The 18,295-nt window shown below is 31.8% G+C and overlaps 1 long non-coding RNA gene across 1 annotated transcript; it reads left to right on the top strand.

Annotated features, from left to right (window-relative positions):
- Positions 1 to 10,539: 10,539 nt before the first annotated feature.
- LOC149031305 (uncharacterized) lies at positions 10,540 to 12,231 on the top strand. Its single transcript, XR_016177850.1, has 3 exons — positions 10,540 to 11,247; positions 11,320 to 11,421; positions 11,648 to 12,231. It is a non-coding gene; the product is annotated as an uncharacterized LOC149031305 (long non-coding RNA).
- The last annotated feature ends 6,064 nt before the right edge of the window (positions 12,232 to 18,295 follow it).

Below are 18,295 nucleotides of genomic sequence, written 5' to 3'. Positions count from 1 at the left end.
ATACCATAGTGTGTAAAGTATATAAATTTGAATTTTAGTTTCTATATAATTTTAATCTGTCAACGTATGCTCTCCAAGTTTTATTCTCTTTGATTTCTATGGTCGCATTGTTATTTTCTAACAATTAATCAACTTAAAGGGACCATTGTAAGTGTTGCCGAATTTTCCCTGCTTTACTACTTATAGCAAGTTATCATCACCAACTATAAATTCCTGTGATACAACTTTTCTATCGTAATATGCTTTGCTTTTGATCTTTGCCTCCTCCAGGTTTTGCAATCTATCCATTTCGTCGAAATGGTCGTTTAAATATTGCGCGTAAGTGACATCTACATTTTCCTCTAAAGGTGGGGAAGAACTTGGCAGACGGGCGAGTTGAGCGAACACCAATTCGTATAGAGTGTGTTTTGTTCCTTCGTGTACGCTAGTGTTGTATGAAAACATGGCTGAGTCTAACCAGGAATCCCAATCGTTACCTTTACTAATTACATATGTTTTTAAGAATTCTAGTAGAACTTGGTGAGATCTTTCGAGCGATCCGTTATATTGAGGGTGATAAGCGGTTTTAATAAACTGTTTTATGTTGCACTGCAACTGTTTGATGATGGCTATTTCCATAGGATTGTCTCGAAGGGAATTCTTTAGGTCGGCTTCCATCAGGTGGGCTCTATGGGTGTATTGGATTAGACTTTTGTTACGCCCCTGTTCCCAACACGATAATTCGGCGATGCACTCGAGTGTTGATTTAAACGGTTTAAAATTAATTTTTATTTTCTTTACAAATGCTTGGACAGTTTCAAATTCATCTGTAGCACATATATCGTCCGCGACTCCTGTTAGTATACTTCTCAAGGCGGCTATTATTTCCCCGACGGGATAATTTTGCAATGATTGGGCAACCTGTAGACAAGCTCTGATAAAGGTATCGGTTTGGAAATTATTGTTGTTAAATTTAGGGAGTTGTTCGATGATTTCTCTGGGCGAGTAAGCGTGACTGAAGGTGGTAAATTGCGGAAGAAAGCAAGGAACATGAGCGTGGGAAACCAGAGCGTCCGACGGTTCAGGATTCGCGAGTTTTTTGAGAGCTTCTAATCGCGCTTTTCTGAACAAAGTCATCGTCAATGAAAGAAATGCCGTAGATCGGCCGATGATCATCTGCCAGCGTTCAGCCAAGCATTAGCTATTAGTAATGACACAATCTTGGTTGATTACTGGTGTTTATAATCAATAAAATATTTTTGAAGTGAAAACATCCTTAGAATAGGAGTAATCTGAAAAGTAAATAAACGGAAACGGAGCTATGAAACGGCTGCTAAACTAAATAACGAGAGAAAAAGAGAGAAACATATATTATTGAGCCTGCGAAAGAATGAGACGGAATATAGCTATACAGTTTTTCCTATTCTCGGTCTCCTCTTTATGCACTGCTTCGTAGTTATCGCTCGTGGATTTATATGTGTGTGTCGATGTTCGACTGCATACTACGAAGCGTGGACACATATAGAATAATTTCGATACCATATCTGTTTGTTGGTAGGAGCGATAGAAGGGTAGAAGAATAAACAGAGGTAAGCATGTAGGGACTCGACAAAAGAATAAAGTACAAACAAATCGACGGTGGAAATAAAGAAAGAAAGTGCGTTGTCTGTTTTTTTTTTACCAAACGTGTATAATCGAGTTCGTAAGATGGCGTGAGTGCGTGAAGACGCTACTCTTCCCGCTCTGTAGGTTAGAAACCGTTTTTCTTTCTGTTCGTTTATCCTTATCGGAATTAGTGCAAATAAAGTGCAATTTTTTTTAAAGTCTGATACCCAAACTTTATCGGCAACATTAAACATGCCACATAACAATCAACAACAAGCAGAATTTTACCAATTAAATTCTTCACAAATCAACCCAACTCATCATGAGGTTATGGATACACACTTTGACCCACAGCACAGTCTTACTCCTCTTCAGAACCAGTTGCTATCACATCAAGATAACATGGCCGGATCGGGTGTACAAAATATTTCACAACAACCCTACCACCAACATAACCTTTACCTTCAACCTGGCACCTCGCAGGTCAGCTCAGTACAAAAGCAGCAGCTTAACGGACCTGAACCAGCACCAAATAACAACCGTGCAAATGAGTGGACACTAGTCAATAATAAAAAAAGACCTTGGCACACCAGCGACAGTGATACAGCCCCAACAAATGTTGTGAAAAGGAGCTATTGGCTAAGTACCTCTGTTGAAACTTCAAATAGATTTCAACTCCTCAACACAGTAAACGATAGTAGTAGTAGTCATAATAATAATAATAATAATAATAATAATAATAATAATAAAAATAATAATAATAATAATACTGCCCCTATCAATCAAAACCCAGAAAGACATGAAAAATCACAAGACCGTCAAGACAAACCTCCACCCATATTTATAAGTGGAGTAGAATATATATCTCCGCTTAGAGAACTACTAAATCATATTGCCAAAGACGAGTACTCTTTAAAAACCCTAACAAATAAGGAAATCAAAGTACAACCATACAACTCCATAAGCTACACTAAAATAGCAAAGGAACTAGAAGCAAAAGATACCCAATTTTACACTTTTCAATACAAAAGCCAAAGAAACTTCAAGGTGGTGTTGAGAGGACTCCATCCCTCTAGTAACCTGGACGAAATCAAATCTGAAATTGAAGCGAGTGGTCATAAAGTCGTTAGAATTACCAATATACGCAACAACAGGACGAGGGGTCCAACACCACTATTTTTTGTAGAGCTCCAACCACAAGAAAATAACAAACTTATATATGATTTGAAACAGTTACTACAAACCATTATCTCTGTAGAACAACCCTACAAAAAAAAGGATATACCACAATGTACAAGATGCCAGGCGCATGGACACACCAAAAATTATTGCACGCGTATTCCCCATTGTGTTAAGTGTGCAGGAAAGCATCTGACAGAGCAATGTAATTGGAAAGATAGAAGCAACCAAGTGAAGTGCTGCAATTGTGGTGGAAATCATCCAGCTAGCTATAAAGGATGTGTAATAAGAAAACAACTAATTAACAAAATGTTCCCTAAATTAAGAGAACGTATAACTCACTCCACATATACCAGATCCAGCGAAGTACAACCAGGCAAAACCTATGCACAAGCATCAAGCAACAACCACCATGTAACATATCACTCTCAACAAGATACACCAACTACCTCAAATGAATCCTCACATAAGATGGAAAACATGATGATGCAGTTAATGACAAGCATGAACACAATGATAAACCTTCTAAATACAGTCATATCGAAATTAAGATAATGGCTAACATATCTTACAAAATTGGAATCTGGAATGCTAATGGACTGGTAAGCAAAAGCCAGGAATTACACACTTTCCTAATAGACAATGACATTGATATAATGCTAATATCAGAGACCCACTTCACAGATAAATCTTATCTTAAACTTTATAAATACACGCTGTACAGTACTCAACACCCTAGTGGTGGTGCACATGGAGGAACAGCCATAGCTATCAAATCTAAAATAAGGCACCATGAAATTGAAAAATCCAATCTCGAGTACATTCAGGCAACCAGCGTTGTTGTGGAAGACTGGCAGGGTATCCTAACAATATCAGCAATTTATTGTCCTCCTAAACATGCAATTAAGGAAGACGATTTTACAAAATTCTTTAACACTCTAGGCTCAAGATTCATAGCTGCGGGTGACTACAATGCTAAACATCCATGGTGGGGTTCTCGACTTTCAACTCCCACCCCAAGAGGAAAACAATTATATCAAGCCATCCAGAAAAACAAACTATATGTACTATCAACAGGAGAACCAACCTATTGGCCCACAGATCCACATAAAATACCAGACTTGTTAGATTTCTGTGTTGTTAAAGGAATAAGCCAACATTATCTAGATATTAAATCGAGTCTAGATTTGTCCTCTGACCATACTCCCCTTATAGTAAATGTTAGCTCCAGCGTTATTGTAAAAAATGCACCTCCTACATTACACACCAGGAAAACAAATTGGGACATATATAGATGCCTACTAAATGAAAAAGTTAGCTGCAACATACCTCTGAAAACAGAAGAACAACTGGAGGCCGCCATTGAACACTTTACAGTCAGTATACAGGAGGCAGCATGGGAAGCAACACCTACAATTTCCAACAAAGAGACACCACTAGAAACCTCTGATTCTATTAAAAAGCTCATTGTTGAGAAAAGAAAACTGAGAAAACAGTGGCAACAGTCCAGAAATCCCGTTAATAAAACCAGACTTAACAGAGCTACAAGAAGACTGAAGAAATTGCTCCTGGAAGAAAGAGAATTAACTATCCAAAACTATGTTCAAAAATTAGCTCCAACTAAAGAAACAGACTATTCTCTCTGGAAAGCCACGAAGAAAATAAAAAATCCTCAAATCAGTGTACCACCCATCAAAATCGATAATAACAAATGGGCAAGGAGTGATGCGGAAAAGGCAGCGGCTTTTGCAAACCATCTCAAAGAAGTCTTTCAACCCTTTCCACAAGAGGTATCGGCCGAAGAAGAAGAGGAAGTACATACGTATCTGTATGCAACAGGAGATTTGTCTAGCCCCCATAAACCGTTTAGAGCAAGCGAAATCAGTCTGGTAATACACAAAGAAATCAGTATTAAGAAGGCTCCGGGTATTGATCTGATTACTGGCAAACTACTGCGTGAATTACCTGATAGATGCATAAGATTTCTTACAATAATATTTAATGCTATTCTTCGTCTCAACTACTTTCCTATACAATGGAAAATAGCACAAATTATCCTAATACAAAAACCAGGTAAAGACCCTCAACATGTTACCTCATATAGGCCTATTAGTTTGCTCTCACATTTATCGAAAGTACTAGAAAAGCTACTTGTCAAAAGAATTAATGCACATTTAGCTGTGAATCAGCTCATACCTGCACACCAATTTGGGTTCAGGAATAAGCACGCTACGATAGAGCAGGTACACAGACTAGTCCGTCAAATAAGCTTAAGTCTTGAGGAAAAAAAGTATTGCTCGGCTGTCTTTCTGGACGTCACTCAAGCCTTTGATAAAGTATGGCACCCAGGCTTATTATACAAACTTAAAAAAGCACTACCCTTCTGTATGTTCCAATTATTAAAGTCATATCTTGATAATAGATACTTTATTGTTAAACAAAATGATACATTTAGCAAACTACATCCTATCAGGTCAGGCGTCCCACAAGGAAGTGTCCTTGGACCAGTTTTATATACGTTATATACGGCAGATCTACCAACGACTGAACAAACAACCACCGCTACTTATGCAGATGACACTGCAATCATGGCTTCTCACTCCAACCCAACACTAGCTTCAAACCTGGTTCAAGAAAATTTGTACGGTATACAATTATGGCTAAAAAAATGGAGAATTCGTATTAATGAAACGAAATCGGTGCACATTACTTTCACACTCAGAAAACAAACATGTGCTCCAGTATCAATTAATAGCATACAAATTCCCCAATCAGATTCAGTGAAATATCTAGGAATGCACTTAGACAGTAAATTAAACTGGAAACACCACATCTGGCAAAAGAGGAAGCAACTTGGCTTACAACTTAGGAAACACTACTGGCTATTAGGTCCAAACTCCAAACTTTCTCTCAATAGTAAGGTTATAATATACAAAAGTATTTTGAAACCCATCTGGACCTATGGTATCCAACTCTGGGGCTCATCTGCCAACTCTAATATTGAAATCCTTGAAAGATTCCAATCAAAGACACTTCGCATTATAACAAACTCTCCATGGTATGTCACTAACAAAAACATCTCTAAGGATCTTGAAATACCCTCTGTCAAGTCAGTTGTTAAAAACTCTACTACTAAGTACTCTGAAAAACTCCAATTCCACCCTAATACCTTAGCTAATGAACTGCTTAACGAAGTTCACGATTTACGCCGCTTAAAAAGATTCAAACCGATAGACAATATAGCTAGATTTTAAGTATATTTCAAGTAGTCTGAGTTAAGGTTAAATATATAATATTATATTTTTGTTACATTAAGATATACGTCATACATGTGATATTAATATTAAGAAGGTATTAGCTATTGAGCGAAATACCTGCATGTTATTCTTGTACTATTCTATTTTTACCAACAAATTTGCTTATTGTTACTTTGTAATAGATTGCAAATAAACTCTCATATATAAAAAAAAAAACCAAACGTGTCATTTATTTTCTATTTAAAAATGTTTCTATTTTATTGAAAAATTATTAATAAGTATTTATTTCGCAAATATTATAATTAATAATTATGAAATACATAGAATATAAAATAATTGTATTTTCTGAAATATTTTACAAAAAAGAATATTTACAAGATACATCAGAGAAAAAGAATTGAGAACACTGGAGAATACAAGTGCAGCTGACAAATTCCATTCAAAAGCAAGGAAATTACTGTCACATTTTCAATCGCATATAAGAAAATAATACCTATAAATAATTGTAATATTTGCGTATTTAAGTATTTTATACTAATTTTTCAATAAAATAAACAAAATTGGAATAAGAACGCAGAAAAAGTCATATTTTAGCAAAAAAAAAAACCCTAAAAGCCAGAAAAAAATAACTAAAGAGTGGTTTAAAGTTCATGAATTTACTTTTTTAGACATACCCCATAGTCTCCCGATCTGAAAGCAAAAGAACATCTATGAAGTTTACTGAAAAAAACAGGTGTCAATTTCGATCATAATTCGAGATGTATCATTGAATTGTGGTCAAAAGAAAAGGTCGCTTTGAAAAAAATTAAGCCTGAACAGTGCAAAAATTGAGTAAATAGCATGCCAAGCCGCAAAAAAGCCGTATTGAAAGCTTAAAAAGGGTATACGAATTACTAAAATTTCGTTCTTCTCTGACACAAAAAATTGATCAAATCAAGGATTAGTTAATATTCTTTAATTTTGCATAAATAATGCAACATATTTAAATTATTTCTATACTATATAAACAACAAAAGTCACATATAATGTGTTACACATTGAAATTATTTCTGTACTTTGTGAATTACGAAAGCAATGTAAAAATTCAAAAGCAATAAGAACATTTAATCAATTGTTCGAGTTACTGTATATATAGATATAATAAATCGTAAATTATAGAAAGTAACTGTATAATTCAAATATTTAAAATACAAATAGACATTGTTTATATAATTTAGTTTTTTCATATACAAACTGTTGTTAGTGTTTACATCAAATATAAATATAAGAAATAGGATATTTTAGTTCAAATAAATTATAATCAGATTACAGGATTTATAGGTAAAATATAATTATCACATCAATATAATTTCATCAATATCGTAAAAAGTGCAAATAATTCATATTGTAGTTTATACTTTTAATTTATTTTAATAAATTTCTCATTATAAGCGTTGATGTATTTTTATTTTCTTTAATAATGAGAGACTAAAAATAAATTTAAATAAAAGGAAGTTCGTATCCAATTACAGATTGAATATTGTTAATTTCTTTTAGTTACAAAAGTAAAAATGCATTATACATACATATCTATATATGTTTCTTATTTAATTTTATCCTGATCAGTGGAATATATTTTGACATTAGCAACTACAAATATACAATTTCAAGATTACAAACAGAAAAAAAGAATAAAAGAAATGCAACGTTGACAATCAACGATAAATCATATAATATAACCTAACAAAATTATGCCTCTTATTTTAATTAAATAAATATATTGTTTAATTTAATTTATCATTTATTGAATATAAGAATTCGCAGTCATAAAATTTATATTTTATATACGTAATAAAAAATGTGTAGTTCATTTTATTATATTTTTTAGCTTTTTTTAATAGTCGAAATATTATAAAATGGAATAGGAATTTATAATTAATTAAATATATGTAATAAGAAATACAATCTAGATAAAGCTTTAGTTTTTACACAGAAAATCGAAAAAAATTAAAACAAACCAATCAGTTTACAGAATTTAGGCGTTATTTTTATATTGACAGCACTCTTAGAAACATTGAGATCGTTTAAAAGAAAATAACAGATCAATTCTGCTTGAACGGGTCGTAAATGATGTTTTTTCACCTATTCATGAATATGTTTATTGCACAATATAGACAACTTTTTCAGTCCTTCGTAGATATTTATGATATTACTTTTTTATTTTATAGAGTAATCCTGCTTCAGGCTTGACTTTTAATGTGAAATTTAGCAAAGTGTCGATATTCTCATGGTGTCGATGTAAACGCTAAATCATTTTCGTCGTCTTATTATTACGATATTATCGTTGTCGTACCCTCTTCACCTCCTTTCTTCTGTTTTGTCAACAACAGTGATCAAAGAACGATTTTTAGCTAATAGTCCCTTTTTGAATGAGTGACTGAAAGTAATTTCTAGCTTATAATAAGGGTTTCTTTTACAAATTCGCTCTGCCTCCGGTGAGATTAATGCTGGAGTAAAAAATGTCACGCGTACGTGACAGCAGCTTGCAGTGTTAACATTATGTACTGTTCTTGAAGCTGTTAACATATGAAAATAGAAATGAAAGATATAAATACGAAGCTATATATGCATACACATGTATTAGGGGGACCGAAAAGTAATCAAAAGTTGTCTTTGCTTGCGAAATAAATAATATATTTAAAAATAATTTCCATTCTCTTCTAACACTTTACGCCATAAGCGAGGCAGTTGTTCGATATTATTTTTAAAAACGGTTACTTCACTAAAAACCTTTTCCATGCATTTTTTCACTTCATCAACATTATTAAAGGTTTTATCTCTTAATCTACATTCTATGGAATAGAAAAGGCAATCTGACGGCAAGAGATCTGCTGAATATATTGGATAAGGTAAAAGTTCCAATCCAAGCTCCGTTATTTTTTTCAGTACTACTTTTGCATTGTTTCGACCCACGTTTTCTTGTTGAAGGATCCTGTTTTTTCCATTGATCAAAACAGATTTTTTTTTTATTAGCTCTTGTTGCATTCGTTCGAGTTGCTTGCAATACATTGTAGTTGTAACGATCTGACCAGGCTCAAGTAATTCATAGTGTATAATTCCAACAGTATCCCACCACACACAAACAAGTATCTTCTGTATTGTAAGTGATGGTTCAGGTGTCGGAACAGATGCTTCTCCCGAAGAAAGCAATTGTTTTTCTTGTACAGAACTTTTGCATACCACCCACTTCTTATCACCAATAATCAGTCGTTGCAAAAACGGATCGGCTTCATACCGAGCCAAAAGATGCGCGCAGATGATACGCCGTTGATCGAACACCGTCTCCATCAATAATTCAGGAACCCACATTCCTTTCCTCAACACTCTTCCCATGCGATGAAGATAATTTTTTATTGTTCTCTGTGTACTTTTCATCTTCAATGATAATTCCTTAGTTGTTTGACGAGGATTTGAATCGGTCAACTCCTTCAATAACTCCAACCTATCATATTTTTTTATTTGTGGGGCATCTTCAAGATTTCTATCTCCATATCGAAACTTGCGAAACCATGCATAACACTTCCATATTGTCAAAACATCTCCATAAGTATCGTTAATTTTGTTCACTGCTTCGAAACAGTCTATTCCTTCATCGAACAAATATAGCATATATTGACGTAAGTTTACTTCTTTTATTGTTGGCCTTGACATATTTCCTCCTTGGTAGAACAAGAATTTGTTAACCGAAAAATACAATTTACAACCAAGATTGAACGTAAATAAATTTCCGTGTTTACAGGACCGTGTACTGTCACAAACTAAATGGAAATGAATTCATCGAAGATATTTTGATTACAGTTGTTCCTTCTAATACATGTAAATATAAAGATAGGATTGAGTAAACATACTCCTGTAAATTTAAATTTTTTTTTATAAAGTTTACCAACTAAATCAATCTAGTTTAGCTTTAAATTAACGTTATTTCAAATACTATTATTGTTACATCTATGAAATATTGTATATAAAACTAGTACGAATTACATTTGAAAAATAAACAGTAATTTGTAAAACCTGTTTGAGTTGTTTTTTTGTGGTTTTATTATCCCTTTAAAAATAAAAAAAAAATCCTTAACCCCCGTCCAAAAAAAATAAATTTTTTTTTTAAGTAAAAAATTTTATTTTGAACATTGCTATCCCAAATAAATTAGCGAAATTCAAAATTAATGAAAATTTTTATATCAGCATAGAATACTACGCCGCTCAAGTTAACTCGAGCGAGGTAAACTTAAAGGGTTAAACTAACATTGCAGTTTTTTCACTTATAGTATTTGTACGATCTGAAACGATCGTACGGTAACTAGCTGTATTTAAACCGCGCGCGTCCGATTCTATCGATTAAGATTCCAGATCGATATTCGTTGCGATTGTCGAATAATTTCAAGCGACTATCGAAACGCTAATTATAGCCACGACCACCTCTCGCATCCCCACCTCTAACCACCCCACTATACGCCCCCTATTGGACCAACTCAAAGGGATTCTCATTCTATTGTTTTGCTGGAAGCCTGTGAATATACATCTAAGTAGAAGCGAGAGAGCAAAGAGCTAAGTAAAAGAGTTTAAGTCGAGGGAGTTCAAGTCGTTACGACAGGTGAGAGGGATCGTAAGCGAAGCGGACGAGAGGTGAGATCTTTTCATTATATTTGTTTCACATTGACGGTATTTTCTTGCGTGGTAACACTACGTTGTGGACTCTTATTATTATAATTAAATATCATCCAGGGTTTTTATGCTGCACGGCTTTTCCCTGACGAGTTAATAAAGCATTGCATTTTTATTTGGGCTCAACCACGTATCTGATTAATTTTATTCTAATCCTTCTTTTCTGATCCCTAGCAACTAATTGCCAGAACACTCCTAATCGAGAAATCTAGGCCATAACAGTATTATCATCAAAGGTAACTAGGCTGGTTAATAAGTTTTGCGGTTCGATGAGAGAGTGCGTTGCTATTAGCCTAAAATGTTTGAAGTGAAAACTTCTTTAGAATGGGAGTGATCTGAAAAGTAAAGAAACGCAGCTATGTTGTAACGAATCTATAAAACGGCTGCTGTACTAAATAACGAGAGCAAGACACAAACATATAGGATTGAGCCTGCGAGAGAGAGACGGAATATAGCTATACAGTTTTTCCTATTCTCGGTCTCCTCTTTATGCTATGCTTCGTAGTTATCGCTCCTGGTTGTATATGTGTGTGTTTGTGTGTGACTGCATACTACAAAGCGTGGACACATATTATGTCGATACTCGAAATGTTTGTAGGTACGAGCGATAGAAGGGTAGAAGAATAAACAGAGATAAGCACGTAGGTATGCGACAAAAGTATAAGGTCCAAACCAACCGAGGTCGAAATAAAGAAAAAAGGTGCGTGGTCTGTTTTTATTTTACCAAACGTGGTATTTCTTTTCTATTTAAAAATGTTTCTATTTTATTAAAAAATTAATCTTAAATTATTTATTTTACAAATATTCTAATTAACAATTACGAAATATATAAAATATAATAATTGTATTGTCTGCAATATTTTACAAAAAAAAAATGAAATGATTATCAGATACATCAGATAAAAAAAAATTAAACATCATTGTAGAATATTTTTCTTATAAAAAAAGCACTGTTGACAAAACAGAAGAAAGGAGGTGAAGAGAGTACGACAACGTCAATATCGTAATAATAAGACGACGAAAATGATTTGGCGTTTACATCGACACCTTGGGAATATCAGCACTTCGCTACATTTCATATTCAAAGTCCAGCCTGAAACAGAATTTCTCTATAAAATAAAAAATTATTTTCATAAATATCTACGAAGGACCAAAAAAGTTGTGTATAATGTGCAATAAAAATATTCACAAAAAGGTGAAAAAACTGCATTTATAACTCGTTCAAGCTGGACTTAATCGTTATTTTTTTTAAACGATTTCAGTGTTTCTAAGAGTGCTTTCAAAATAAAAAAAAACGCCCAAATTCTGCAAGCTGATTAGTTAGTTTTCATTTTTTTCGGTTGCCTGTATAAAAATTAAAGCTTTATCTAGATTATCTTTCTTATCACATAAATTTAATTACTTATGAATTCCTATGCAATTTTATATTATTTTGACTATTAGAATAATCTAAAAAATATAATAAAATAAACCACATTTTTTATTAAGTATATAAAATATAAATTTTATGACTGCGAATTCTCATATTCAATAAATTCTAAATAAAATTAAACAATATATTTATTTAATTAAAATAAAATGAATAATTTTTTTGGTTATATTATATGATTTATCGTTAATTGTCAACATTGTTTTTATTTTTTGTTTTGTTTTTTGTTTGTAATTGCGAAATTGTTTATTTGTAGTTACTAATGTCAAAATATATTCCACTAATAAGATAGAATTAAATAAGAAATATATATATATAGAAGAAATATAGATATATATGTATAATGCATTTTTACTTTTGTAACTAAAAGAAATTAACAATAATAAATCTGTAATAGGATATGAATTCTCTTGTTATTTAAATTTATTATCAGCCTTTAATTATTAAAGAACATAAAAATACATCAACGCTTATAATGAGAAATTTGTTGAAATAATTAAAAGTATAAACTATAGTACGAAATATTTGCACTTTTTACGATATTAATGCAATTATATTGATGTGATAATTATATTTTACTTATAAATCCTGTAGTCTGAATATAATTTATTTGAACAAAAATGTCCTATTTCTTGTATTTATATTTGATCTAAACATAAACAAAAGTTTGAATATGAATAAACTAAATTATAGAAACAATGTCTATTTGTATTTTGAATATTTCAATTAAACAGTTACTTTCTATAATGTATAATGTATTATATCAGTAACTCGAACAATTCATCAAATATTTTCATTGTTTTTAAATTTTTACATTGCTCTCGTAATTTTCACTGGACAGAAATAATTTCAATGTGTTACACATTATATATGACTTTTGTTGTATATATATAGTACATAAATAATTTAAATATGTTGCATAATTTAAGCAAAATTAAAGAAAATTAACAAATCTTTGATAAGATCAATTTTTTGTATCTAAAAAATACGAATTTTAGTAACTCGTATACCCTCTTTTAGCTATCAATACCGCTTTTATGCGTCTTGGCATGCTATTTACTCAATCTTTGCACTGTTCAGGCTTAATTGCTTTCCTAGCGACTTTTACTGTTGACTACAATTCAATAATAAATCTCGAATTATGATCGATATTGACAACTGCTTTTTTCAGTATATTCCAAAGGTGTTCTTTTGGTTTCAGATTGGGAGACTATGGGGTATACTTTAAACCATTCTTTAGTTATTTTTTTTTGGCTTTTATGGTTGTTTTCTTGCTAAAAAATGACTTCTTCTGCGTTCTTATTCCAATTTTGTTTATATTATCGAAAAATTAGTATAAGTTACTTACATACGCAAATATTACAATTAATAATAGGTATAATTTTCTTATATTTGACTTAAAATGTGACAGTAATTTACTTGGTTTTGAATGGAATTTGTCAGCTTCATTTGTAATTGATTTTAAAATCGTTGTAATTCAAAACCCGATGAAACGTAAAAAATATGACCACAATTGTTCCCTTTTTTAACAGCATCTGCAGTTATTAGTTGCAACACAAAAAGAAATACTTGAGTATGTTAACTCATGATAAAGATATTTAACAATCACAGAAAGTGTGAAAAGTGTAAGAGAAAAAAAATTCATCTACCTGAGTTTCAAAAAAATATATATTATATTTACTTGGATTAGGACGGCGTATCTTTCTGTCGACAAATTTTCTACAATTTTCGTCTCTATCTATGGCTATCACATTCAGCATTCCATCCTGATGGGCAGAATTTGGAAAATGTTAGTTTTTCTTAGCTACCTATACCCCAAGGTCGGTTCCTTATCATGAGAACAGAAGTATAAAAAACAGGGAAGGTTTGTTGAAATTCGATCTACACTTATTATCTTTATTATTGATGAGATAATATTTATGCCTATAGTTTTTTTTTTACAACGTGTCATATCTTTTCTATTTAAAAATGTTTCTATTGTATTGAAAAATTAATATTAAATTCTTTATTTCGAAATTATTATAATAAATAATTATGAAGTACATAGAATATATAATAATTGTATTGTCTGAAATATTATTAAAAAAAAGGATTACCAGATACATCAGAAAAAAGAATTAGAGAATACTGTGGAATAGATTAGGAACAGCTGACAAATTCCATTCAAAAGCAAGTAGATTACTGTCACATTTTTATTATTTTTTTTTTTAATTAAAATAATGATTACCTTTCGGGATACATGGGGTGCGTCGACCCGTTTTAATATAATACATCTTTACAAATATACATTTTTTACAAATACACCTATACACAAGTAGACCTTTATTAACTTCTTCTTACTACCACATCCTCTTAACACCGCTCTCTCCTCCTACATAATTCCTTCATCCATTCCATTCCCTTTCCCTCCTCTCCCATCAACACTTCTATCCTCTCTTCCGTTTCCGAATAGTTACATTCCCTCATCACATGCATTCCTGTCTCTTTCTCTATCCCACACAATCTGCACATAATCTTCTCATCCTCTTTTACCCAATATCTGCTTGCCCTCCATTCATTCCCTAATCTAAATCTTGCCATCATTTTCAATTTTTTTCCCTTTACTTTTTTCTTGCAGATATTTTGGTATCCCTTCTGTTCTCCATCTTCCATATTCCCTGTTGTATTTTGATTCTTCTATCCTTTTATCCCTTTCCTTTCTTTCCTCTTCTACCACTTTATCTCTTCATATCTCTGCCACATTCTGTCCGTTATCATCTCTTGCCTCTGCTCTGTCACATTTTTATATTTTTCTTCTTTATAAAATATATTTAATGCATAAAGATTAAATATGTCTATTAAATTTGATTTTTATATGTTTTTATGAAAAATATCCAAAGAGATGTACTGACCCATGCATATATGAAAATTATATTATAAATAGTGATATTTGCGTATTTAAGAAACTTATACTAATTTTTCAATAAAATAAACAAAATTGGAATAAGAACGCAGAAGAAGTAATTTTTTTAGCAAGAAAACAACCCTAAAAGCCAGAAAAAAATAACTAAAGAGGTGTTTAAAGTTCATAAAATTACTTTTTTAGACATACCCCATAGTCTCCCGATCTGAAAGCAAAAGAACATCTATGAAGTTTACTGAAAAAAACAGTTGTCAATTTCGATCATAATTCGAGATGTATCATTGAATTGTGGTCAAAAGAAAAGGTCGCTTTGAAAAAAATTAAGCCTGAACAGTGCAAAAATTGAGTAAATAGCATGCCAAGACGCAAAAAAGCCGTATTGAAAGCTAAAAAAGGGTATACGAATTACTAAAATTTCGTATTTTTTAGATACAAAAAATTGATCAAATCAAAGATTTGTTAATATTCTTTAATTTTGCTTAAATTATGCAACATATTTAAATTAGTTTGCTACAATGTGAATTACAAAAGCTATGAAAAAACTAAAAACTATGAGAACATTTGATCAATTGTTCGAGTCAGTGTATATGAAGATTGAATACATACTAAATGTTTGAAAGTAACTGTTTTATTAAAATATGTGAAATATAAATAGATATTGTTTATATAAATTAGTTTATTCATATTCAAACTGTTGTTTATGTTTAGATCCAATATAAATACAAGAAATAGAATATTTTTGTTCAAATAAATTATGTTCAGATTGCAGGATTTATAGGTAAAAGATAATTATCACATCAATATAATTGCATTAACGGTTCTTTCTGGTTTATTATTTTGAAAAAATCAATTTATTTTTTGCATTTTTCGAAAGTTCACATATGTAGAATTATCATACAAAAATTTTAGAACGATCCGAGCAGTCTAAGTATATTATTTAGCGACCCAAAAAAATAGAGATGTTACAGAGAGAAGAGACAAGCCATCTGCGGTTGTGTAAGTGGAAATGTCTCTGCATGAATATAGCTGCAAAAAACAAAAGGTTGATGTTGACCTAAAAAAAACAGAATTACTTGAAAGATTTTTAGATAGCCACACTCAAAATAATAATGAGTGCTTCAACAAATGCGTTTGGGCTATGGTGCCTAGACACCTATTTAATGGTAAAAAAAATTGTTGAAATAGTTTGTAAATTAGCAGCTTGTATATTCAACAAATGTTTTGATCCAATACTAAAAATAATGCACATTTTGGGGATAGAACGTTGCCCTATCGCAGTCAATTACGCTAGTAACTGCGACAACACGCGTGTGCGCTCAGCCAACCGTTTGAGCAGAGAATCTTTGATAGAGGCCAGGACACAACAAAAAAAGACTAGAGTGGAAGAAAATGAGTATTTTGAAGAAGCAGAAGGCATACTGAATGGTGAAGGCATCGCAGAATAAGGTAAAGTCAGACTTTTTAAAAATTTGTTAAAAGAAACTTTAAACGCGTTTTTCTCGAAACAACGTTTTTTCGGTTGGCGGGCATGATATCTCCAAAACTATTCTACCGATCCTTCTGAAATTTTAACCACATACTCTACACATGAATGGCTATCTCGCATGCTATAACCAAGTCAAAATATTAATTTTTACTATTTTTTTTTACAAAAAAGTGCGAAAAAAATCAACGATTTTTTTCGAAAAATGGCCGTCATTTTGTTTTGTTTTCAAAAAAATTGATAGTTTTAGCATACCCGATAGCCATCTTCATACTGAATTTAAAACCGTTTAATTTTTTTGTCTCAGATTACCCGTTCTCAAATTTCAATGCCCGCCCACAGCATACCTACTTTTGAAGGGTTCACGTTTGTCAGTAATCTTGAATGTCGAAAAATGTAAAAACAATAAAAAAAATTTTTTTCTAGTACTTCTAGAGTGTATTTATCATACCCAACAACTTTCATATATATATGTATGTAAGATTCGTGAAAAAAAACTGGACCGGGACTCGAACCACGGATCTTTCGCTTTCCTGGCGCAACTGCTCTTTAACCATTTGAACTATCCAGGGCTGCCGATAAATTTTTCTTACGAATGCCTCATAAGTTTGGCATGGAGGCGCTCGTCCCAAAGAAAATTTCTGGAGGATTTTCTGAAACCCTATTGTCATGTTTTGTTAAGGCCGGAGATACAAGTAAGATAAAGAAAATCGATTTTTTTTTTTATAAATAGTAAGTTTAATTTCTCACAAATATCCCCTTAAATTTTTAGATTGAAATTCGCATTATATATCGATTAAAAATTAATTTAAGTGCTCGGCCTCAACTCGGCGCTAGACGCGAACGCTAAACTTTAAACGCGTTTTTAAAACGACTTTTCTCAAACTGGCCTTATAGATAACTCAAACATTTCTAAACCGATTCTTATGAAATTTAGCACACATTTTCTTCATAGTATTAGCTTCTAGTTGTATTTTAAGAATGCCACAAAAATTTTCAATAATTGCCATTTTTGACCCAAAAATCGTCGGAAGAATGGGTCAAAAATCAGACTTTTTTGTCTTAGTCGTGCCAATTTACGATTTTTTGTCTTTTTTGTTTTTTCCTAATTCAACTAAAAAATACATGTTTTATGAAAACGCTTTAACCCTTTTTTTTAATTCCAAATTGCTGTAACTGAAGCTAAAAATCACGCTGATTGATGCCTTTCGCCGCGAGGGCCTCAGGAGATTAGTGACTACAGCAACCATTTTGAAAAAAATTAAAAAAATACCGGATTCTTATATTTCAATATGTAATGAATAAAAATGCTAAGATTCCAAACGATTCATTTATTCCTTCCAATTTAAATAAGCCTCTGAAAAACGGTCAAAATTTAGGCGTTTACATTTATTGCCGGTCTTAAAAGTTTCTATGTGATCTTCTTTGAAATGTTTTTGACATATTTTTCATAAAATTTTTACAAACCTATTTGAAATATTGTATGAAATCGTTTAGCATGATTTCTGCTACGTTTCATGGAAATAGTTTTATACATTTCAATTACTCCTTCATTAAAATTTTTTAAAAAATATTCTTGTAAAATATTTTTGTAAAAATTTTTATGAATCTTTTTCACAATATTTTAGAATGATGCCTGCAAGGTTTCTGAAAGATATTATGGGAATAATTTACGAAATTTTTCGCTGAAAGATTTCAAAAATTATCGTGTATATAGGAAGAATTAACCATAAAATTTTTATACTAATCATATGGAAGAC

Source organism: Polistes dominula, unplaced genomic scaffold (assembly GCF_049000335.1).
Source record: "Polistes dominula isolate Pdom_NZ unplaced genomic scaffold, Pdom_raw_medaka contig_363, whole genome shotgun sequence".
Classification (NCBI taxonomy): Eukaryota; Metazoa; Arthropoda; class Insecta; order Hymenoptera; family Vespidae; genus Polistes; species Polistes dominula.
This window is presented reverse-complemented; position numbering and strand designations above follow the sequence as displayed.